The following is a 26565-nucleotide window of genomic DNA, read 5'->3' on the forward strand; positions in this document are numbered from 1 at the left end:
CTTTAGTTGGAAAGCATCTGTGTCATCTTGACAATATGGACATGATAGCTTCCCATGTGTTGTCCATCCAGATAACATACCATATGCTGGAAAGTCACTTATTGTCCACATAAGTACTGCCCGCATCTGAAAGTTTTCTTTGCGCGAAACATCGTATGTCTCAAAACCATGCGCCCATAGTTGTTGCAACTCATATATTAGTGGTTGAAGAAACACATCTAGTGATCTTTTAGGATGATCTGGCCCGGGGACGAGAATTGAGAGAAACAAAAACTCTCGTCGCATGCACAAGCTCGGCCGTAAGTTGTACGGTGTCACAATAACTGGCCATAGAGAATACTGCCTTCCATGCTTTCCAAATGGGCTGAAACCATCAGTAGATAATCCAAGATAAACATTTCTTCTCTCTTCCGCAAATTCTGGATATGTTGACTGGAAATGTTTCCAAGCCTTTGCATCTGAAGGATGTCTAATCTCACCATTTGTGGAATGCTCTGCATGCCATCTCATTGCTTTTGCTGTGCGCTCACACTGATACAACCTCTTCAATCTTTCCGTCAAAGGCAAATACCACATTCTTTTGAATGGGATCGGAACTCTTCCCCTCGTCTCCTGATAACGAGGTTTCCCACAAAATTTGCATACATTCCGTGTCTCATCCGCTCTCCAGTAGATCATGCAGTTGTCAATACATACATCTATCACTTCATACGGTAGTTGAAGACCTGCAACAAGTTTCTGAACCTCGTAGTATGAACCCGGTGCAAGGTTATCCTCAGGTAGAATACCTTTGACAAAATCAGTAATCGCATCCATACATTCTTCAGCCAAATTATAGTCTGTCTTAATACCCATTAATCTAGTTGCAGATGATAAGACTGAATGACCATCTCTACAATTTTGATACAAAGGTTGTTTTCCTGCATCCAACATGTCAAAAAATCTCCTAGACTCGGGGTTTGGTTCTTCCCCTCTATAATGATCATGTACCATCTGCTCAGTACCTACACCATAATCTATATCCGTTCTAGATTCTTCTAACCTAATATCAGGCTGAGGTTCACTAACAGGCTGAGGTTCGCTAGTACTACCATATTCATAACCAGTTTCCCCATGAAGGTACCAAACTTTATAATTACGTGAAAACCCTTTCATATACAAATGAGTCCAAACATCAAATTCTTTTATAACCTTATTATTATTGCAAGAAGAGCAGGGACATCTTAACATACCACTTTTTGCATCCGGTTGCTGTTGAACAAGCCTCATGAATTCTCCAATCCCTTGAACGTATTCTTCCGTAAGCAAATTGGTGTTCGGATCCAAATGAGGTTTATCCATCCACGAACGATAATAAACTTCTGAAGACATGATTTTCACGGAATTGTTATGACTAAAGAGAATGAAGAGAGAATGAAGTGTGAATGAGTTGAATGAGGAGGGGTTGTATTTATAGGAAATTGCTTACGGACCTCCGACGACTTTCCGACGAAATTCCGACGGATGTAAAGCATTCCGTCGGAATTCCGTCGGAATTGTCCAATCTCAAACGGCTATACAACGGTCATATATATTTGTCGGCAACGGTCACATGGTTCATCGGAATTCCGTCGGAAAATACCGACGGAATTCCGACGACTTTGCTGTTAATCGGAATGTCGTCGGAAATTCGTCGGAATGTACCGACGAACTTCCGACGACTACAACGGTTACATTTTTTATCGGAATGTCGTCGAAAAGTCGTCGGAAAATTCCGACGAACCATATTTCGTCGGAATTCCGTCGGAAATGGCCGACGGAATTCCGACGACTTAATTTTTTTGGATTTGGTCGGAAATTTGTCAGTATTCCGTCACAAATTTCTGACGACCTTGGTGTCCGTCGGAACCTCCGTCGGAATTCGGTGTGTTTTCTTGTAGTGTCAGGCGTGTACCAGCGAAGAAATGAAGGAGAAGCTTAAGCTATACTCTTACTGGAGAAGCTCTTGTGGCCATCGTGTGCGTATAACCCTCAGTTTAAAAGGTCTCGCCACATTGTTTCAAATATTTTTTGCATCTTGTAATTGTTTTTTCTTGGATCTATAGATGTTCTTTGACGTTCAAGTTTTTTCTTATAGGGATTGAATATGAATATATACCAGTGAACTTGCTCAAGGGAGAGCAGTTTGACCTAGGTTGGTAGATTCTGTTGTAAAAAAGGACCGGATAAAGCAGGGTCGCAGCTAATAATTTGAGAAATAGTGTAATAAACGGAACACCAGATTTAACGAGGAAAACCCCAAAGGGTAAAAACCACGGACAAGGTAGAAGAATTTATTACGAGAAAAATAATAGGAGTTACAACCTCTCAATTATAACGGAGAAATCGATTAATAATTTTCTCGTTATAATAGGAGAAAATACCCAAACTCTCTAAATAATTTTCTCTCAACCTGATCCTAAATATCCGTAAGAAAAAAGATTTTTTTTTTTCTCTCTCTCTCACGTTCTTCTTCTTCCTCACTTCTCTCTGTGATTTTGATTTTGGGATGCAACTGAACAATGAGAGAAATCATGTATTTATAGGAGAGCTTTTGGTGAGAAGTCGTTGTTGACAAAGTGGCCAAGCCTTTCCTTTTTGACTTTGCTATCACTATGTCTCCACTTAACAACCCTTTCACCGTCCATCACCGTCAACATTTAACATGTGATCTTTAACAATCTCCCACTTGAAGATTTGATTGAGGATCAATCGGATCTTCACACCATTCTTTCTACCTTGTCATTCCATGTTGCTTACGTCTCCTTCAGGCCACAAGAGGATTGACACCAAATAAATTTGTCAGTAGTGACTGCTTTCGTCATAAAATCTGCTACGTTTTCTTTTGTATGAATCTTCTGCATATCCACCGTGCCCTCTTCCACTTTCTCACGAACGAAGTGATACTGGACTCGTATGTGCTTGGTTTTTGAATGAAAGGCTGGATTTCTTGCAAGATGCACGACACTCTGGCTGTCACAAAAAAGAGAAATTTTCTCTTGTTTGTGCCCGAGTTCCTCCATTACCATCTTCAACCACATCGCCTCTTTACTAGCTTGTGTAGCTGCTACATACTCTGCTTCGGTTGTCGATGTAGCCACAATTGACTGTAGTTTTGAAACCCAACTTACAGCTCCGCTAGCGAGTGCAAACACATAACCGGTTGTGGATTTGCTTTTATCTAGATCGCCTGCATAATCTGAATCAACATAGCCTCTGACAACAAAGTCTGATCCTCCATAACCTAATGCAACATCCGAGGTTCCTTTAATGTACCGTAAAATCCTCTTTACGGCATTCCAATGCTCTTTGCCAGGATTCGCCATGTACCGACTTACTACTCCCACTGCTTGTGCAATGTCTGGTCGTGTACAAATCATTGCGAACATTAAGCTCCCCACTGCTGATGCATACGGTACTCGAGACATTTCCATCCTTCCTTCTTCACTGCTAGGACTCATACGGAGGATAACTTGAAATTAATAGGAAGTGGGGTAGAGATTGGCTTACAATCTTGCATGTTGAACCTCCGCAAGATTTTCTTCAAATAATTCTTCTGTGACAGCCAAATCTTCCTATTATTTCTGTCTCGGTGAATTTGCATCCCTAGAATCTTGTTTGCTGGTCCCAAGTCCTTCATCTCGAACTCCCTAGCCAACTGTGCCTTCAATTCATTGATACGATCATTGTTGGGGCCTGCTATCAACATGTCGTCTACATATAACAGCAGAGTAATGAACTCTGTTTCACTAAACCTCTTGAAATATGCACAAGGGTCTGCATGAAGTCTGCTATATCCAAGGCTCATGATGAAGGAATCAAATCTCTTGTACCAACATCTTGGCGCCTGCTTTAGACCGTACAGAGATTTGTTTAACCTGCAAACCAAGTTCTCCTTTTCTTTTTCTTCAAAACCTTCTGGTTGGAGCATATAAATTTCTTCCTCAAGATCTCCATGAAGAAACGCTGTTTTCACATCTAGTTGCTCTAGATGTAAGTCAAATGTAGCGCACATTGCCAACAGTATCCGAACTGTTGTAAGTCGAACCACAGGTGAAAAAATTTCATTGAAGTCAATGCCTTCTTTCTGAGCATATCCTTTCACCACCAATCTAGCACGATACCGCTCCACTTGGTCATCACCATTTCGCTTGATCTTATAGACCCATTTGTTTCCAATGGCTTTTCTTCCTTGCGGTAATGGTACGAGCTCCCAAGTTTTATTTTTATGTAGAGCTTCAATTTCTTCTTGCATTGCTTCCATCCACTGAGAAACATCTGGACTGCTCATTGCTTCTTGGAGATTTGATGGCTCTCCGTCCTCAGTTAAAAGACAATATGCAACGTTGCAGCTCAGATCATAATCCTCGTGCCAAGCTGGTGTAGTTCTTACACGTTTTCCTTTACCAAGTTCTTCTTCCAACTCGGCAGGTTCGGCTTCCTCGTGTTCTGGTGTTGCTCCAGAAGAATTCTCCTTTTCCACTTGTACTGCTATAGTCTCTGACCTTTCTTTTGATTTGCTTCTTTCTTCTTCGATCTTCTTATCTTCTGTGAAGATAACATCTCTGCTGATTATAACCTTGTGGGCAGTGGGATCCCACATACGATACCCCTTTACTCCATCAGCATATCCCAAGAACACACACTTTCTAGACTTTGGATCTAGCTTTGTTGTTTCTTGGTTATTGTACATTACGTACACTGGACTCCCGAATATATGGAGGTCTGAATAGTCGACGGGCTTTCCTGTCCACATCTCCATCGGTGTTTTAAGCTCAATTGCAGTTGATGGCGACCGATTTATCACATAACAGGCGGTGTTGACTGCTTCTGCCCAAAATTTCTTTTCTAAGCTTGCAGCTCCCAACATTGCTCTTGTTCTTTCTAACAGAGTCCTGTTCATCCGCTCTGCCACTCCATTTTGTTGAGGAGTGTATGATGTAGTGAACTGCCTTTTGATGCCCTCTACTTTACAGAATTGGCTAAATACATGACCAGTGTATTCACCTCCATTATCTGTCCTCACACACTTTATCTTCTTCTCAGATTCAAGTTCCACCCGTGCTTTGAAAACTTTGAAAACTGAAAACACATCTGCCTTACTCTTGATAGGATACACCCAACATCTCCTGGAGTAGTCATCGATGAAGGACACAAAGTACTTCGCTCCTCCTAGTGATATAACTGGTGCTTGCCACACATCAGAGTGAACCAATTCTAGAATAACTTTACTTCTAGAATTTGACGTGCTAAACTTCAACCGATGCTGCTTGCTTGTCACACAATGCTCACAAAAGGATAGTGATACCTTTGTGAGACCCGGAAGTAACTTCTTCTCTGCAAGAATTTTCATGCCTTGTTCAGACATATGCCCAAGTTTCTGATGCCACACCGTAGTAGCTTTCTCACTGGAACTGCTTGAAGCAACAGATGCTTCTGATTCTGACAGAGTTTCTCCTCTTAACATGTATAACTTCGCAGCTATCTTCTCTCCTTTCATAAGCACAAGTGCTCCTCTAATTACTTTTAGAGTACCATTTTGAACTTCAACTTTGCAACCAAGATCATCAAGTTGCCCCACAGATAGTAAATTCTTTTTCAGGCCTTCCACGTGTCGCACCTCATGAATAGTACAAACTGTACCATCATACATCTTCAGTTGAATGGATCCAGTGCCAACAATCTTAAGTTCATGATCATTGCAACTGTACACAGATCCTCCTGAGATGGGTTCATAATGATGGAACCATTCTCTTCTAGAGGTCATGTGATATGTAGCTCCTGAGTCGAACAACCATATATCAGCGAACCTTCTTCTATTTTCGCTTGAAATTGCTGCTTCACAACATAGCGCATATCCATTATCTGAAGTGTTTGCGACATTTCCTTGAGGGTTGGAATTCTTCAATTCCCAACAATCCTTCTTCAAGTGACCCTTCTTGCCACAGTGGTAGCATTTAAAAGTCTTCTTACTTCTTGACTTTGATCTACCATGTTTGTGACTCCCACTTGAGCCATGTTCCATTGATCTCCCTCTCATCACCGTCAATGCCTCTATTTGAGAATTTTCTCGTCTGTCTTCCTTACTTTTGCGCCGACTTTCTTCTTCTAGAACCGCAGCTGCAACATCGTCAAAGACTAGACTGTCGGTGGAGACATTATTTGTTAAGTTGATGATGAGTTGATCATATGAATCTGGTAGACTTTGAAGTAGAAGCTCAGCACGTTCTTGTGATTCTACTTTATAACTCAACGAAGTGAGTTGAGAAAATAAAGTATTCAAGGTGTTGATGTGCTCCGTCACTGAAGTAGATTCTCCCATTCGAAGGGTATAAAGCTTCCTCTTGAGGAAAATTTTATTGTGCAGCGATTTGGCCTCGTACAATTTTGCAAGGTGATCCCATATCTCCTTTGCAGTCTTCTTCTCCTCTATGCTTGACAACACTCCATCTGCAAGGGCAAGATGAAGATTTGCCATAGCATTCCCATCCATCTCGTTCCATTTATCATCATCTGTGTATGTAGCCGGTCTTGCACTAATGGCCGCTAAACAACCATCTTTTCTCAAGATAGCCTTCATCTTCAACTTCCACAGCGCAAAGTTACTGCCGTTGAATTTTTCGATCTCAAATTTTGCCGCCATTGCTTCTTCCAGAACCTATGCTCTGATACCACTTGTTGTAAAACTGGACCGGATAGAGCAGGGTCGCAGCTAATAATTTGAGAAATAGTGTAATAAATGGAACACCAGATTTAACGTGGAAAACCCCAAAGGGTAAAAACCACAGACAAGGTAGAAGAATTTATTACGAGAAAAATAATAGGAGTTACAACCTCTCAATTATAACGGAGAAATCGATTAATAATTTTCTCGTTATAATAGGAGAAAATACCCAAACTCTCTAAATATTTTTCTCTCAACCCGATCCCAAATATCCGTAAAAAAAAAGAAATTTTTTTTTTTCTCTCTCTCTCACGTTCTTCTTCTTCCTCACTTCTCTCTGTGATTTTGATTTTGGGATGCAACTGAACAATGAGAGACATCATGTATTTATAGGAGAGCTTACGAGAGTTTGGTGAGAAGTTGTTGTTGACAAAGTGGCCAAGCCTTTCCTTTTTGACTTTGCTATCACTATGTCTCCACGTAACAACCCTTTCACCGTCCATCACCGTCAACATTTAACATGTGATCTTTAACAGATTCCATTTTCAATCGTTTGGTTTGTTCTCAGACTCAAGGAAAAAAAATAGCGGAACTGAAGAATTTATATTAGAAAAAAATGTACTATGTATTAGGCTAGACCGTACTTCGTGAATGTGTATGTGTGTGAATATGAAATGTATAGATTAGTATAAATTATGAGAAATGAAGTCTTATGTTTTAAAGTGTCCTCCGATAACTTAGATATGTATTTATTAGTCGATATAATTTTTTACGTTGCACATTTAAATTATTATACTTTGGAAAACGAAACCTTTAAAACATCTCAAAGCGTAAAATAATTTATTTGATCCTCAAGATTTCATGAAGATCAATCCAATGGGTACTGTGCCTGCGCTTGTTGATGGAGAGGTTGTGATTACTGATTCTTTTGCCATTATTATGGTAAGTAAACTAAAATCAGTCATTTATGTTCGTTTTGTGAATTATTCAATGGAAAGTTTTCATCAAACAATGTGGTTTTCTTGATTGACAGTATCTAGATGAGAAGTAATCCTGAACCACCGTTGTTACCTCGTGACCTCCATAAACGAGCTCTAAATTACCAGGTATCTTTTGGTTCAAGAAATACTACAAACTGTATGCATACAACGAAAGTAAAAGTATTGGTTCTTTTAAAAAAAAAATATTTCAGGTTGCGAGTATTATCTCCTCTGGTATACAGCCACATCAGAATCTAGCTGTTATTGTAAGGACATGAAACTGATTATAACTTCAGACTTCTTAAACTCTTATCATTGTTTGTTTAATGATATAATATGACAAGCTACGTTTTTGTTTCTTTGTTGTTGTACATATAGAGGTACATCGAGGAAAAGACAAACGGTGAAGAGAAGATTGCTTGGGTTAATAACGCTATCAGAAAAGGATATACAGGTAACATAATTAAGAACCAAGAGACTTGTTGTTAAAAATGTTTTAGTTGAGATTTTGGTGAAATCTTTTCTAATAATTGATAGTATTACTTACACCAAAAGAAAATTGATAGTATTACACACGGATACTGAGGGAAAAAATCGTCGGAATTTCGTCAGAATAATGTTATTCCGACGACATACCGACGAAACAAGTCCTCGGAAATAGTTCCTCGGAATTTCTTCTTTCCTCGGAAATCCCTCGGAATTTTCCGACGGAATTCCGAGGAAACAAATTTCCGAGGAAATTCCGAGGATCACTAGTTTGTCGGAAATCTCCTCGGAATATACCGAGGGAGAATTTCGTCGGGATATTTCCTCGGAAATTCATCGATCGATGCATTTTTGGACATATATCCATCGATCGATCGGAATATACCGAGGGAAATCTTCCTCGGAATATTCCGAGGAACATGTCCCTCGGTATATTCCGAGGAACATGTCCCTCGGTATATTTCGAGGAACAGGTCCCTCGGTATATTCCGAGGAGAGGTGTCCCTCGGTATATTCCGAGGAAGATGTCCCTCGGTATATTCCTAACGTTTTTTTATAAACAGATCGATCGATGGATTTATGTCCAAAAACGCATCGATCAATCGAGTAAAAAATATAATTAATTTCCTCGGAATGTAAAAAATATTAATTTTTTTAAAAAAATAAAATTTTTGAAATTTAAATTCGAAAATATCAAAAATTAAAATTAAAATTGAAATCATATTAATTAATATTTAAAGTTTCACAAATAAAAATAAAACATTCCGAGTTTTTGGAAAAAAAAAAACTACGGGTCTGGCACGTCCGGGAACACCTCGTTCGGGTACATCCTCTGCATCGTCTCCATCATTTGCTGGTTCAGCCTCCTCTGTGCCTCATAGCCCGCCTGTTGAGCCGCCATCTGGGTCTCCAACAAAGATATGCGATCATCCTTGTCCTTCAACTGAGCCGTAAGTACTTCTGGATCAACAAAGGGCGGTGGTGCAGAAGAAAGAGGAACCGACCGGGTGCGACGACCCAAACCGACCAAACGTCCCTTCTTCTTTGGAACCGACTGAATAGAAAATAGCCAAATTTACAAATTTAAACCAAGAAATAAATGAATTGAACTTTAAAAAAAAAAGAACTTACGGATTCAACGATTTCGTTGATTCGAAACCGGGACAAGTTGGTCGAAGCCGTCGAAGCGTCATCCTCGGTTTGAAGCTGAGACACTTCGTCTACCACCTGAGTTTGGACCAGGTCGACCACGTCCCTCACAAGACCGTCATCAATCTGGCCGGTCTTCTTGTTGGTATACGCCCTCCTCATTAGGGCGAGATCAACAACCGGCTCGCCACCATTTTCTTCCGCCTTGAAAAAAAACATAAATTAAAGAAACATTAGAAATTAGAAGAAATGCACAATAAATTAAAATTCTGAAACTCAAATAATTGAAGAAAAAGCGGTTGAACTTACAATGCGATCTCCCAGAGTGGCAATAGATTGAGCACCCAAGTTATGCTTGTAGATGCCCTTCCCTTTACGGTCGCTCCTGCGGTTGGTGGAGTTGGTGGAAGAAGTTTCTTTCGTCTCTTCCTTATCCCAATGCGCACACAACTCCTTCCAGACCGTGTCGTTCATCGACTTTGGGACCTTTTAATAAAAAAAAAAAAAAATAGTTTAATAAATTAAAAAATAGTTAAATAAATTAAAAAAATTGTTTAATAAATTAAATCGAACCTTATTGATTTCCCACTTCTTCTTCCACTCGTGGATCTGCTTCCCATAGTTGTCCATAACTTTATGGGCGAAGTGGTGATAGATAAAGAGCGTCTCATCGGAATTCCAGTTGAACTCTTGCTGAAAAAAAAACACAATTAGTAGAAAATTTATATTAAAGATTAAAAATATAAGTAAAAAATTAGAATACTTACCGCAAACTGACGAAACCACAGAACCTGCTTGTCGGTAGGGAAGTGAGTGAAAGTCGGATGTCCCCTGTCGAGGGCCGAGTACATCATACGGTTGATCCATGCGCTGATCCCGTTCCCGGATCGGTTGAACCTAATAAAAAGAACAAACGGTTAATAATGAATCCAAATTTAAAGAAAAAAAATGTTTAATTACCATGTTTGACCCCGTCCATGTGGATACGGAGTGAGATACGGAAGATGGTCACGACCGGGCTGTTGAACCAACTCCGCAACACTCATCACTCCCGGAGGACCCGGAGGAGCAGGAGCGGATGCAGCAGCGGGAGCGAGAGGAGCAGGAGCGGGTGCAGCAGAGGGAGATGTTTGGTTGGAGCTGTGGGGCGGAGGGGAATCCTGAAAATGGCTGAAATCCCGAGACAGACTCCCTGTACCACCACGACCACGACGCTGTCGAGGCCGGGTTTGATCATCATGAGACCTGTAAATTAAAAAAATATATTTAATAAATACAGAAACATATAAATTATTTTTTTTTAAAAAAAAAATCCCAAATAATTTAATCACAAAAAAGATTTATAGATATTAAAAATATTTAATAAATATATAAAAATAGTTCTAATAAACAAAAAATAGTTTTAATAAATAAAAAATAGTTTAATAATTACAAAAAATAGTTTTAATAATATATATATATTAAAAATATTTTTAAATCCCAAATAATAGTTTTTAATCACAAAAAAGTTGTATAGATATTAAAAATGTTTTGTAAAATCCAAAAAATCGAATTTATATACAAAAAAGATTTTGTAAAATCCAAAAAATCGAATTTATATAGAAAAATTGTTTTGTAAAATACAAAAATCGATTTTATATACAAAAATCGATTTTATAAATACAAAAAAAATAAACGAAAATTATAAAAAAATTCTAAATCAATTCAACAAAACAAATTATTCAACCAAATCACAATTCTAAACCTATTATACAACCAAATCACAATCCTAACCAATCACCCTAACAAAAATCTATCAAAACTACACAAAAAGCTAACAAATAGAACCTAAGAGAGTGGGATAGGGTCCTTACATGATTTGTGTAAGAGAAGGGGGAGATCGCCGGAGATATCGTCGGATTTCAGGGGGAAATCGCCGGAGAGAAGAGAGGAGTCGCGCAGAGGAAGAAGAGAGAAATGGGGAAGAAGAAGGGGCTCGTGGTTATAAAACCTAGGGTCCGACGGACATTATCCGTCGGAATTCCGATTTCAATTTTCGCGAAATATTTGCCCGGTAAAATAAAAATATTCCGAGGAAATTCCGACGGATAGTAAAATATCCGTCGGAATTTCCTCGGAATATTCCGAGGAAATACCGAGGAACTAGTGTTTGGGGTTTCAAAACATCTATTTTTTTTGCCGTATTTCATTTCTTATACAATTGTAATGCATACCATTGAGGATTCTTTGTATAGATGAGCATAAACCATGAAATAACAAATTTCAAAACTAATTGAAAGTATTCGCTTTACCGTTCATTAAAAGGTATAAGTGTTTCTCTTATGTTGTGGGATTTCGTTCATACAATCAGAAAAGTGTTAATTATACGGTAAGTAACAAATTTTTGACTTCATAATGAACTTAAGACACTTAATAAGGGTTATATAGGTGTTATTCAAACCGCAAAACGTTGTTTTCGGTTTAAAAACCTTATTTCCTCGGAATTTCCTCGGATTATTCCAAGGGAATTCCGAGGAAACCCTCTTCTTCCTCAGAATTCCGTCGGAATATTCCGAGGAACTAGTGTTTGGGGTTTCAATACGTCAAATTTTTTTATAAACGGATCGATCGATGTATATATATCCAAAAACGCATCGATCGATCACTAAGATGGACCAAAGCGTAACAATGTGATCGATCGATTAGATTATCCCATCGATCGATCGAGAATCTCAAGCGTTCCTCGGAATGTCCTCGGAAAATCTCGTATGTTTTTTTATAAACGGATCGATCGATGTATATATCCAAAAACGCATCGATCGATCACTAAGATGGACCAAAGTGTAACAATGTGATCGATCGATTAGATTATCCCATCGATCGATCGAGAATCTCAAGCGTTCCTCGGAATGTCCTCGGAAAATCTCGTACGTTTTTTTATAAACGGATCGATCGATGTATATATATCCAAAAACGCATCGATCGATCACTAAGATGGACCAAAGCGTAACAATGTGATCGATCGATTAGATTATCCCATCGATCGATCGAGAATCTCAAACGTTCCTCGGAATGTCCTCGGAAAATCGTGTAAGTTTTTTTATAAACGGATCGATCGATGGATATATGTCCGAAAACGCATCGATCGATCACTAAGATGGACCAAAGCGTAACAATGTGATCGATCGATTAGATTATCCCATCGATGGATCGAACAAAATCTCGGGAGCCTTTTTTTAAACGCATCGATCGATCCGTATTTGTACAAAAACGCATCGATCGATGCGTGTGCGGGAAACATAATTATAAGGCAAAACCCGAACTTTTTGGATCAAAACCTCAGAACTCTCATCCCCTCGGTATTTCTTAAAAAAAAAAAAAATCAATGGTAGTCTGTTTCCGAGTCATCATCACCAGATGAATCTGAATCTGGATCTTGGTGAAACTCTCCAATCACTGGTTCATCCTCTACGTGAACGAAGGCTTCCTCTCCGAAGTTGGTTAAATCGACTACAAGGCCAACTCCAGCTAAATCTTCTGCTGCACTTAAGTTGTCGGATGTGCTTGGTTGTAGTGGGTCTTCCAGCTCAGAACTTTCCTGAACTCGGCCTCTCGGGTTGAGTCTTGTAACAGTAACCCATGGATCATCTCTGTTCCTTACCCGGGGGTACTTGATATAACAAACCTGTAACATTTAGAAAAATTATAAATTAATACACATGATGATGAATCATTCTGAATAATTAACATTTAATTACCTGATCGACCTGAGAAGCAAGAATGAAAGGATCATAATATTGCAGCTTCCGCCTCGAATTTACTGATGTAACACCAAATGGAAAGTAGTTTTCGACAAAGTTTGAAGTTTCTTCATTGATCATCTGTGCGACTATAGAACCTTCCACCCTACTTAAATTTTTCACCATCTTCTTCAAATGGAACATATACCGCTCAGACAGATACATCCATCTATACTGCACAGGACCACCAAGTTCCAATTCTCTTGCCAGGTGAATAACAAGATGCTCCATAACATCAAAAAATGAGGGAGGAAATATCTTCTCAAGGTTGCACTGAATCACGGCTATGTTAGTCTTCAAATTTTCAATACCTTCAAGAGTCACTGATCTCGTGCATAAATCGCGAAAGAAACCACTTATCCCTGCAATTGCTTCATGAACATTTCGTGCTAATAGTTCCTTGAAGGCGAACGGAAGGAGGCGCTGCATCATTACATGACAATCGTGGCTTTTCAAGCCAGTAAACTTTCCTTCCTTTCTGTCGATACAGCTACACAAATTTGATGCGTAACAGTCTGGAAATTCCACATCGTTTGAAATCCAATCAAAGAACGCATCTTTTCCCTATGCATCAAGTCGGTATATGGGAAAAGGAGCCCTACCATTCTCATCAACATGAAGTTCTGAACGAGCACATATATCAACTAAATCCAGTCTTGACTTCAAATTATCCTTTGTTTTACCTTGAACATTAAGGATCGTGTTCATGAGATTGTCAAAAAATTTCTTCTCAATATGCATGACATCTAAAATATGCCTTAGCAGATGATCCTCCCAGTATGGCAGATCCCAGAAAATACTTTTTTTGTGCCAGTTATGTAGTTCTCCAACAGCATCTACCGGAAAACGCTCATGTCCACCGACGTCTGGCGTCCTTTCTGCACCAAAATCTCTTAGTTGTATCTTCAAATCTTTCCCACAAGTTTCCGGAGGTGGACTGTCAAACACCCTCTTGTTCTTCGTAAACAAATTCCTAATCCTACGATATGGATGATCAGGTGGTAGGAATCTCCTGTGACAGTCACACCAACACGTTTTCCTTCCGTGTTTTAGTTGGAAAGCATCAGTGTTATCTTGACAATATGGACATGATAGCCTTCCATGCGTTGTCCATCCAGACAACATACCATATGCTGGAAAATCACTTATTGTCCACATTAGTACTGCCCGCATTTGAAAGTTTTCTTTACACGAAACATCGTATGTTTCAGAACCTTGAGCCCATAGTTGTTGCAACTCATATATTAGTGGCTGAAGAAACACATCAAGCGATCTCTTAGGATGCTCTGGTCCGGGAACGAGAATCGAGAGAAACAAAAACTCTCGTCGCAAGCACAAGTTTGGGGTAGGTTGTATGGTGTAAGAATGACGGGCCATAGAGAATACTGTCTTCCACTCTTGCCAAACGGACTGAAACCATCAGTACATAATCCAAGGTAGACATTTCTTCTCTCATACGCAAAGTCGGGATACTTTGATTGGAAATGCTTCCACGCTTTTGCATCTGAAGGATGTCTGATCTCACCATCTGTTGAGTGCTCCGCATGCCATCTCATTGGTTGCGCTGTGCGTTCAGACAGATACAACCTCTGAAACCTTTCCGTCAAAGGTAAATACCACATCCTTTTGTATGGCACTGGAACTCTTCCACTCATATCTTTATAACGAGGCTTTCCACAAAATTTGCATGTAACCCGCTGTTCATCCGTCCTCCAATAAATCATGCAGTTGTCGCTGCATACATCTATTACCTGATACGATAAACCAAGACCAGCTACGAGTTTCTGAACCTCGTAGTATGAACCAGGAGCTACATTATCCTCGGGTAGAATACCTTTTACAAAATCAGCAATCGCATCCACACAGTCTTCAGCCAAATTATAATCTGTTTTAATGCCCATCAATCTTGTAGCAGATGATAAAGCTGAATGACCATCTCTGCAACCTTCGTACAATGGTTGCTTTCCAGCATCCAACATATCATAAAATCTCCTAGCTTGTGCATTGGGTAAATCTTGCCCTCTAAAATAATCATTTACCATCTGCTCAGTACCTACACCATAATCTACATCCGTTCTAATTGGTTCTTCTAATCTAACCGCTGGCTGAGGTTCGCTAGTAGTACCATGTTCATAATCAGTTTCCCCATGATGATACCAAATTTTGTAACTTCGTGTAAATCCACTCAAATATAGATGAGTCCAAACATCCTACTCTTTAATAACCTTTCTATTTTTACAATTAGAGCAAAGACATCTTAACATACCTGTTTTTGCTTCCGGTTGTCGGTGAACTAACCCCATGAATTCGGTTATACCTCGTTGGTATTCTTCCGTAAGCAATCTCGTGTTCGGATCCAAATTAGGTCGATCGATCCAAGAACGAAAATAATTTGAAGAAGACATATTTTTTATGAATCAAATTCGTGTGTAAATAGAGTAAGAGGGAGGATGAAGATATGGAGTGAATGAAGAGGAAGAGGAGTGCTTGTATTTATAGTTTAAATCCTGCCGACAGACCGAGAAAATTCCGACGGAATTCCGACGGAAAAGGCTAGTTCGTCGGAATTTCCTCGGAATTTTGTAAAATCCCCCAACGGCTCTCCAACGGCTATAATATTTCCTCGGAATTCATTGGTTTTTTCCGAGGAACACATTTTTCCTCGGAATTTCCTCGGAATATTCCGACGGATTGATATTTCCTCGGAATTCCGTCGGTATATTCCGAGGAAACCCAATTTTGTGTTTCCTCGGAATTTCTGGATTTCCTCCGAAAATTCCTCGGGATATTCCGAGGATTTCATTTTCCGTCGGAATGTCCGTCAGAATACCGCTGTTTTCTTGTAGTGACATATATGTCTCTCAGCTTTGGAGATACTCTTGGTGAATTGCGTTGGAAAATATGCAACTGGTGATGAGATTTACCTGGTATATTGCTTTAACTCCTCTATAGTAACTCTTTTTTATCTAAGATTCGAAAAGCATATTGATAGGTTTAAAAACTATGGAACCGTTGACTTTTTTCAGGCTGATCTTTTTCTAGTAGCCCAAGTCCATGGAGCTATGATCAAATTCAAGATCGACGTGGTAATAATATAACTGTTTCTTCAATGTTTCTCATAACGCGGTATCTTACTTCTAACAATTTTGTAAAAAAAAAACATGTTTGTAATTAGTTTTGTGTATGGATTTCATCTACAGGAACCGTACCAGACTCTTGCAAAGTGTTATGAGTCATACAAGGAACTGTCTGTGTTTGAAGATGCAGTCGCAGCCAAGCGGCCAGATGCTCCAGCTCTAATGATTTGATTATGAGAAACAGAAAAAACCTTGTAACATACTAACATTCACGTTTAATTGTTTGCTTCACTAAATCAGTTTCCTTACAAATTATCACAAGATATTTAGTAAGTTCGTTACACTAACCTGCCTAGCATGCATGAATGCATCGACACTTGCAATGGTCGTGGACTCTTTCTCATATCATACATCCATCACAGAGAAATATCCAACGGTTTTGATTGACTTTTTTTTTTGAAACACATATATACTTGATTAATATCGAAAGGTTAGTTGGGGGCATTAAACTCCTCCTCAACAACCACAGGTTCATACAAACTTAAAACACTTTTCGCTAACCTATCGGCTTCTACATTCCTCTCACGAGGTATCCAAACAAAGGAAATAGATTCCAATTCAGCAGCTAAGTTGCGAATATCTGAAACAACGCTAATCAACTCTGCAATGGGATCGCCGGTCGTGAGACTTTTGATGAGTTGCGCAGAGTCCGACTCAAATCTAAGGTTCCGCAGTTCCATGTGTTGGCAAGACAGGACCGCTTCACGGAGAGCGAGGCCTTCGGCCATTAGAGGCGACACAATGTACTCCATTTGAAGTTGGAAGGCTTTGCTCTGTAGTGGGGTTTTGATTGCCTTATAAAGCTTTTTATTCAATGATTCCACAATAATATAGTTGCAAAAAGATAGTATTGAAACTTTGTGTAATCTATCTATATTATTAAAAGGGAATCATTCCCAAAAATCTAATTAAACAAAATTGTTGCACCCTTTCATTAGCTAATTATTATTTTTAATCCTACAATATATGATACATCTATATTATTAAAAGGGAAATCATTTCCAAAAATCTACTTAAACAAAATTGTTGCACCCTTTCATTAACTAATTATTATTTTTAATCCTACAATATATGATACATTATTGTAGGTATTTTTATTTTAGCTATAACACCTAATGATACAATTAATATATTAATACAATAACTATACATCTACATTTATTATCATATATATCACGTAAGAATTGAATGTGGCGGATACTTGACACTCTTAGTATAGTAAGCAGTTAATACTGTTTATGATATAGTCATGCAAAATTATTTAAACAAAGCACTTATGCATTATAAATCTTTTTTTGATCAATACCATATAAATCTAACATCTAATTTTTCAAGTGATGTCATACATATAATATAACTTCAATTTCATTTTGGATAAAACAAGACATTTTCGAATAACTTAATGCTTCACGAAGAGTAATCATATATTATCAAACCAAATATTCACGAAAAGTAGATTTCATGAAATATATATATATATATATATCTTTAGGATCAACCAACAAAACAGTCTTTCATGAAATGTTTTAGCTATTGAAGCAAGGTTTATCATCAAATCAATAAAAATCAAACTTCCACACCTTTATTATATTATAATATATATGCACAAATGAAGACAGTTTTGATTTTTTTACAAAACTTTCTAATACCAAATCTAAATGATAAAATCAACAATCTAATAAGTTTTTTAAAATATTGATAATCAGATACATGTTCAATATTTAAACGATATTCTTTTCAATATATTCTGAAAATTCTACATTTCATCTATTTTCTTACATTCCATATTTATAGAAATGCTAGTAATTTTGGAATATTTTAAAGATAGACGGGATACATTATCATTAATTTTCAAATAAAAAGCGATATTTAATTTGTTACCAAGCCTATAAGAAAATTCTGGATTCAAATATTATAATAAATCTTGATATCTATAGCATACCTAATTTCTTCATTCACTATAAATATAAGCCAAAGCTCACATTGCCTAACACAATAAAAATTACGACTACTGCCAAACTTTCTTCTTCCTATTTTTGTTTGAGATTCTAGGTTTTTTAAATTCAGCAGAAAAATAATAGATTGCTAATTTTTTATATTTTTACGGTTTTTCTGTGTCAACGGTGCTGGTTCACGGATCAATAATGGATTTTTGGGTTTTATCAGATTTTTAGTTAATAGTTTTTCAGTAAATTAGAAAATCAAACAATATACTAGAATAATTTTTAAATTATTATTTTCTAATAAAAAAACTTTAAATTCATATAAAATTTTTTTAATCAAAATCTTCAACAAATCACATGTCTGCACTTTTTAAAGCGCGGGTCAAAATCTAATATATATGTTCACATTAATAAAACTTATTATTTGAAGATACATGTATTATGTGATTTATTAACTAATAATTTAACAAAGGAAGATACTGGCCGTTCTATTTGATTATTAATAAATGATTTGTACAAAAGATACCTGCATTGTGTGATTATTATTATATACTGAAGACATCATATTCACAATTGCTGTTAACTACTATATTTATCAAAGGAACAGATACCCGCGTACTATTTGATTATTAGTTTTTTTTTTTTTTTTGTTTAACCTGGGGTGTCCCAGATCCCCGGAGAGGCCCAGACTAATTCCCAAATGGAGGAGCAGCTCACGGATAGACCCTCTCTCCGGGTATTCAAATGAGCCCTAAAGCATAGACCCATATCCGTGTGGGTGACATGGATGAGCAGTTCGCCTCCATCTGGCGTCAAACCCGTGAACATGACAATTGGCCCCCAAGGTCCTTACCAAGCGGGCTACCTCATCCCGTCGATTTTTGATTATTAGTTAAAGCTTTGTTTTTGAATATACCTGTATTATGTGATTATTGTATACTAAACTAGGGTCGACCCGCCCTACGGATGGGATATACTTTATTTGTAATTTAGGTTATTATTTTTTATATAATTTTGTGTTTTGTGTTTTAGGTTCATATTTGCTAGAGGTGTGTATGAGATATATTATTTTCTTAATTTAAGTTGTTGGTTAGTTTATCTGTAAGTAATTTTTGTTTTGATTTTTTGCTTCTATGATACCACCATGATTGAGTTGTTATGTCATTCTCGGTTGGATTTGTTTCTAACAACTATTGTAAATGATTATTTTTGAGGTTTGCGCCAGCCGTAAGACCTTTGCATAATTTTCAAAAAAGAAAATCTCAACTTTGATGAGAAACTATACATTTATGTTCTTATTAACTATATATTTAATAAATTATTTTTGAGATAAATAAAATTATTTATCAAATTAATGCGTTTGTAATTTAAAATTAAACTTAAAGTTGCTGGATTGTGGTGACAATATTAATATGAAAATTGATGGAACATCTCAATACCTTTATTTTACTTCAAATTAATTATTTATATATAATATTAAAAATATTCATATTTACATCTATCTCCATATTCATACTTTCCGTTTTTTTTTGTAATCCTCACAAATTTCTGGCTAGTAATCAAATCTAGCTGAGATACTATGATATGTGAAGAAGCTCTAATGGCCTGTGTAAGCCTCCAATTTCCTCGCCAAATATTTGTCTAATCGCTTCTCTACCCAACTTTGTGATCGCCTGGAGTAATCCATAAAACCGGTTGATTACATGAAAGACCTACATCATACATGATATGTACAACGTCAATCGGTTATGAAAACAAAGCTTGAAGCTTAAGCTCCATAGGCCTAAGCAGAAAAAAGACAATGTACTCTAGGTTAACTTACACTCCATATCGTTAGTAATCTTAGTAAGCATCATGTATAGAGTTTGCAGTCTTTCTGGATTTTCACGTAAAAATAGCTTTTGAATACAACCCATTTGGATCACAACGAATGTAAAAAAGAAATATGTGACGCTCCTTTTCAGCTGTAGGTAGGTCCTTGGGTTTTAAAGAAAACATATTCTCTAGAAGATGAAGAGCAAGGGGATCAGCATGTGGAAACTTATGTGAGAAATGAATAGGCTTTTTCTTCTTCGAGCTTTCCTGTTCCTAGCATGTCACATTCAGTGCACGCATTTCACCCAAAAATAGTAACAATGCAGCTGGGGAAACTGGAAAGGGAGGTGGACCTTCCAATGGCTTCCGCAGATTTGAGTTTCCAACATATCAGTCATCAAATCCAATTGCTGGACCACATGTTCACCCGGGGAAAAGAAGTTTGCTTGTAAGAGCTCTGCAGAAATGCATCCAATACTTTATTGTCAGCGTACTGAACATAAGAAAATAATTTCAAAAAAGAACATTACAAAGCCAATTACAATCTACAGGAGAAAGCATTAATGGCTACCATTTCCTATTAGGATAATATGTGATAAAATAATGTACGATTATGAAAACGACTTTTGCGTACAAATGGAAAACATCAAATGTGGCAAAATGATATTCCAAAGAACATGTCATAATAACTTGATGGGTCACGTTGATTCCCCCACCAATTATGTAGACCCCACATGGGAACACAATTTCTGCAGATTTTGGATCACCAAAAAAATATCCTAGCCTACAACTTGGATATGTAGATACGGGGGAGATGTGAAGAAATAAACTATATATTAAGAAGGTTTTATATTCACGGTTGATATTAGCTGGTGTCTAGAAAGATCACAAATTCACATTACTTTAATGAGTGTGAAAGAACTTACATTAGCTTTCGATGCTGGATTTACCTTTCCGTTTACTGTGAATGGTCCACCAAGAAGAACAATCTGTCTGACATTTTTTTGAAAACTCAGGTTCAAGCTGAACAGTCTGCATGTAAAGGTAATAAAATCTTCAATTAGACAGTGAGATAGAGATAGAGATGAGACCCAACAAAATGAGCATGAGAAAGTCTAACCAGTGAGATGTTTGCCAGAGGTCCCAAAGCAACAACAAAGAGCTCTTGTGTTTCGTCTCTCCTAGGTTGGTTGATTTTCATAGGAAAATAGTGCTGAAGGAAACTTTCCGGTAGGTTGCGATGATCGGTTTGCCATGGAGACGTAAAAAATTAATAAGCGTAGAGAGCCGGTAGGTTGGATGATCACTTAGCCCATTGAAAACACTAACCTGCAAAGTTGTTACGGTAAGTAAAAGTGAGATGCAAAACAAAAAATAACAAAATCTTGATCTGGGTCAAACGAATATCAAAGCAAAGCAGTAACATTGATCTAGATGAAAAGAGAGAGAGAGAGGGAATGATTAAAAAAAAAGATGACAAACGGAACATCATATCTCAAATACTCGATACTCAGAATCTTACCCACAAATGGACTCGTGTTGATGGAATAGTAATACGATGGTCTGTAACTCGAAATGGAATTTTATATAGAGGCGAAGGAGTACCTGATAAGTTTCTTGTTAAAAGTTGGGGTTTTGCAATCCTAGGTGGGAAGGTGTAGTGGTGGAGAGATTTAATAGGGACTCTAAACATCCTTGGGTCATCAATGGCGTTGAATCAATTATTTCCTTAACGGTTCAAGGAGATGAATTTCAGACGGAACAACACGATCGGAGCTCCACCCAGAGATTCCTCACGAAGATGCGTCTCACACATCACTCTACAACCTTGTCAATTGGCCTAATTGGAGTTCGATCTAAACTAAGAACCCTAGATACTAGAAGTCTTCATCATTGAAGAAGTCGAAGGCTACTACAGAGCAAGCTTTTGTTTTGGTTTCAGCCTACCAAACGTTATTCAAAGCCTATAACAAAAGAAACTCGGCTAAGTCCGTAACATTAATGAAAGGCCGCATTTTTATTAGAGGACACATGTCAAATGGTCGACGTCTGAATTAGTGACATGTCCGCCTACGTGGAGAAGCTGGAAGAGAAGTAAACTCTATTATATATATATAGATATATAGATATATAGATATATTACGTTTATAATATCTACTAGCTGATTTTTCCGTGCTCATGCACGAGTATAAATATTTCTAAAGTAAACATACTATAATAATTGATTGTTATTTGCTTTTAATTTTAAATTAATTTATAATTTGTATGCATCATTTATACTAATAATATTACATTACTTTAATTATACATATGATTTATATATGTTATATCTAATCGTTTTGTTGTTTTTACAATCGATTAAGTTATCACTTGGATAAATTGGATTGCATCTCTAAATTCAATTGTAATATTTTTTTATTCTAAATATATTAAAATTTTGATTAATTTTTTATTTGCATTTAGGTGGTTGTTTCTTAGATATGTAAATATCTTAGATATGTAAATATATTTTATGAAGATTATGTATAATTTAAGATATATTGTGCTTAGAATGAAATAAAAATATTAAACTAAAGTGTCTAATTCCAAATTACATAAATTAATATAACGATAATATTCTGAAGTCTCGTGCATATATTTAAATTTTACAAAAAAGTAAACTGTAATAGTTGGTTAATATTTTATTTTTATTTTTAATATGTTTTGATTTGTCCGATGATTTATATTTATAAAATAAATTACTATTCTTATAAAATTATATATTCTTATCGTACTCAAATATATGATTTTAGATATAAGTTGGATTAGTCGAGTCACTCATGTTGTGAGTATATTGAGTTACATATATTCTTCAAATTCAAAATAAATATAGTTATTTTTTATTATAATTAGGTCAAATCAAATCAATTTTGTTTATCGTTGAAATGTCCATGTATTTTCATGATATTGATCAAATTATACGTTGATGTTTTTTAAAAAAATATTAGAAAGATAAAGCGATGATCAATAGGAAGTTACATGCATAAGTAGCTGATAATACATTTTTGGAAGCTCATGAACACATATCAATATTTACAATAATTAAAATATTTTATAAATTCTAAATAACTTTATGCCTTTGATTTATTGAATGAAAACTGAAATATATTTTAAATAATCTAAAAATGAGAATTCAGATTTGCTTTGGTATTTTGATTATGCTTCTATTCAGTTCCACAAACATAAAAACATAAAATTTAAAAGTAAATTTAATATTAAGAAAACAAATAACTTTAATAATGATAAAATATAATATATCTATCTCATTAAACTATTTTGTAACTATTTGATCAACGATGATTAAACGGTATCAGTTTAATCAACCATCATAAAAGTTAACGTAAGAGCGACACATAGAAAAATGATTTCATTAACCACTATATTTATTATGGAAGGTACCCCTCTATTTGATTATTATTTAAGTACTTTTTATTTATAGTAATATGTGGGTGACAATTATATTTCGCCATTCTTTAAGAGTAAAGAAAGAAATATTAAAGAGAGAATTGTTTTCGTTTTAATTTGCTGGAAGCATGGACAGAAATCAGAAAATGAGAAGTAAAACAATACGTTACCTCATATTTCTCACTAAGGAGTAGTTTTTTCTTTAATCATTTTGGAGATCCCCAGCAAAAACATAAACTAAATTTTGGAGCATGTAGAAATATTCGAACCCCTATCATAGTAAATGTTGGAGCATGTAAAAATATTCTAAGATTTCTTTTAATAGTTTTTAAGACTAATAAATTACATTACGATTCATACAGAAAGGAGAAAACGTGATAACTAGAGATTTGTTGAAGAAAAAAGTGAGGAAGATGCTTGATGTTGACACAAAGAGCAGTAGTCGTCTCGAGCAATTAGAACGTTATTTCTGAACTCAGCTTCTTCTGGCCTGTCAGACCCCTCAGATGCTCCTGCATTCTCTTGTTCAGCTGCTTCCTTGCCTTCACTTGCCATGAAGGTTGTTCAGACGAGTATACATCAGCTGACTTATCAGGTCTTGTCTCCCCGTGTTTTGTCCAAAACATACAACTCTTGTATTTCTGATCCGTTCCTCTAATCACCAGATGCTCCAAAAGTGTCTCACAAGATTGATGGCAGACATTGCGGCAATGAACACAAGGGCAGAACATTTCTGATGGATCACCTAAACGTCTTGATGACAAAGACACAAACTCACTAGCTCCTTTCTCATACTCAAGGCTATTCCTGTTAGAACAAGTGAGAACAAAACAATCAGACTAACAAACAAATGATATAAACACAAAAACATTTTGTAAAAGACAGTGAAGTGAAGTTAATACCTTGGTAACCAGACCCAAGATTTATCCATATTACAGCTCCAAGCAAATGTACATACACGACACTCACTTTATCATGCCACAACAACAAAACACAACGAGATTTCTAGATTAAAGATGATAGTCTGAGTTATTTTTACCTTTCGCTAAAATCTCTTCAATTTTACTTAGAGTCAGCTACAAAAGAAAACAATTGTGTTAAATTACAATGAAATCACAAAGTAAAAGAGAAACCCAGATATGAAGAAGTATCGGGACCTTAATCCGAAGCTCTATAATTAGAATCTTCCTGCAAAATAGTATAAAAAACGGATCAATTGAACATGCAATAACCCTAAATAACAATTAAGAAAGAGATAATTCGATTTTGAATCTGACGGGATATCAAAGTGATGAAACGCGAGTTCACCTTCGACGGTTTTGGAATGGATTTCAATAAGAGGGGATTTCAATCAAAGTGGATTAGGGATGAGTAAACGTAGGAGCTTAGGAATTGAAAATGAAATTAGCAGTGAGAGAGATCGAGGTTGATTCTATCGAGCAAAATGGAGGAAAGGAGATACGAGAGAGAGGGAAGATCGTAACCCTAATAATTTGGGTTTTTCTTCTCGACTCTAATTGTTTTAGGAGCCAAATATTTCCTAAGTGTCGCGGGGATGACCGCGAAACTCAACCATAACACTTTTAATCATTTATTGCTATTATACATAAATGTTTCTCCTTTAACCATACGCTTAATTTTGTTTTTTCAGCTCGACACGCTTACATAACGCTTCGAAATATATAAACGCTATCTTAAAAACACGCGTATATCTTTTTTTTTTGAATTATACACAGTTTCCCCAAAGGCTTCCTAGGCCCAAGAAACTAATCTGTGTCGCCGGCGATGCCCAAATGTTAATTCCCCGGTGGCCGGGATTCGAACTCGTGATGGCGGGCACCTCAGCTGAGGTTCCTTTACCACCAGACCACGAGGCCCGGTTAAACACGCGTATATCAACCATAGCACAATCGTAAAAAACGCTATTCCGGTCTGCTATTAAAACACATTTTTCTTGTAGTGTTACTATTTAAAGAAAACAGCAATGTAGTCTCTAAACATGTTTGATTTCGGGCAAATCGGATAGAGTTTGGTCAAGACACAAAATTGACATTTGTTCTTGCTTAAGTCTAGGCAGCCTGTTAAGTTTTATGATGCAAATAAAATATAACGCAAGTTATCTTGATTGGTTACGTGTAGGATGAATTGGCTAGAGGTGACGTTCTCAAATCAGTCCAATGTTATATGCATGAGGCCGGAGCATCGGAGGAAGAGTGACGTGCACACGTGCAGCAAATGATCAGCGACACGCCGGACGATATGAACTACGAAACACAAAAAGTAAATAATTCTTCGTCACTCTCTCGGGGCTTTGTGAAAGCTGCACTCAACCTGGGATGTATGTCGCAGTGCGTGTATCAGCACGGCGATGGTCATGCCAGTCCAGACAAAGGGAAGACCGTTGATCGCATCATGTCTCTGTTTGTTAATCCAATCCCATTAGACTGGAGTAACTTAAATAGATATGACGTGGGCATGCCAAAAAAAATTATATACATATATATATATATATATAACGTGGGCCTTATGTTTGTTTTCTTTTATTTTAAAAGACCACTATATTCCGATTTCTTATTTACTTTCCTTTTGCACGACTTTGGCGTGGGGAAAAAAGTATTGACGTGTTTTATTTAAGATTTAGTTCTACTTCTATGAGTGGGATGAATAGAATTGCGTTCGCTTTGTAATGCAGCTTTGATATTTGGATTATAAAAAAAAAAAAAAGATTTTCTCAACCTTTCTTGTTCTCCTGTTGAGATTGAGAATCCGAACAGCAAGAAGCTTGAATCACGTTGATATCTTGATTCTTACGTTAATTTCCGCAGCAACACAAATCCAGTGACACGGTTAACTAAGTCGCCATTTCATGAAACTATGAAAGGATAAGCACAGACCTAAAATTGACAAAACGCACATTTAGTGAACTAAAAGCATCATTAATGGTGTATCTCTCCAAAGAGTTTCTCATCAATTTAGTATGCATAAATTGTTAGTTAGTAATAAAAATGTTGCTATCCTAAGAATCTGGAGTCGTTGATCAGTTGAATGGTAACATGAACATGTTATCTTTTGACTCACACCCACACAGATACTCCCTACTGTGATAACATACACGATATCCTCTGTTCTTAATTTTTCCCTCGCATCACT

General features: G+C 36.8%; 1 long non-coding RNA gene and 1 pseudogene across 1 annotated transcript; one reads left to right on the top strand and one right to left on the bottom strand.

Moving 5' to 3' along the window:
- The first annotated feature begins 1943 nt into the window (after positions 1-1943).
- Positions 1944-16544, top strand: LOC106428499 (annotated as a pseudogene).
- Positions 16545-18774: 2230 nt separating this feature from the next.
- On the bottom strand, positions 18775-21931 carry LOC106379187. The gene is made up of 4 exons (XR_001275922.3): positions 21577-21931; positions 21092-21300; positions 20898-21003; positions 18775-20428 (listed from the first exon to the last, which is right to left on the bottom strand). It is a non-coding gene; the product is annotated as an uncharacterized LOC106379187 (long non-coding RNA).
- Between the last annotated feature and the right edge of the window lie 4634 nt (positions 21932-26565).

This window comes from Brassica napus, chromosome C2, assembly GCF_020379485.1.
Source record: "Brassica napus cultivar Da-Ae chromosome C2, Da-Ae, whole genome shotgun sequence".
Lineage (NCBI taxonomy): Eukaryota > Viridiplantae > Streptophyta > Magnoliopsida > Brassicales > Brassicaceae > Brassica > Brassica napus.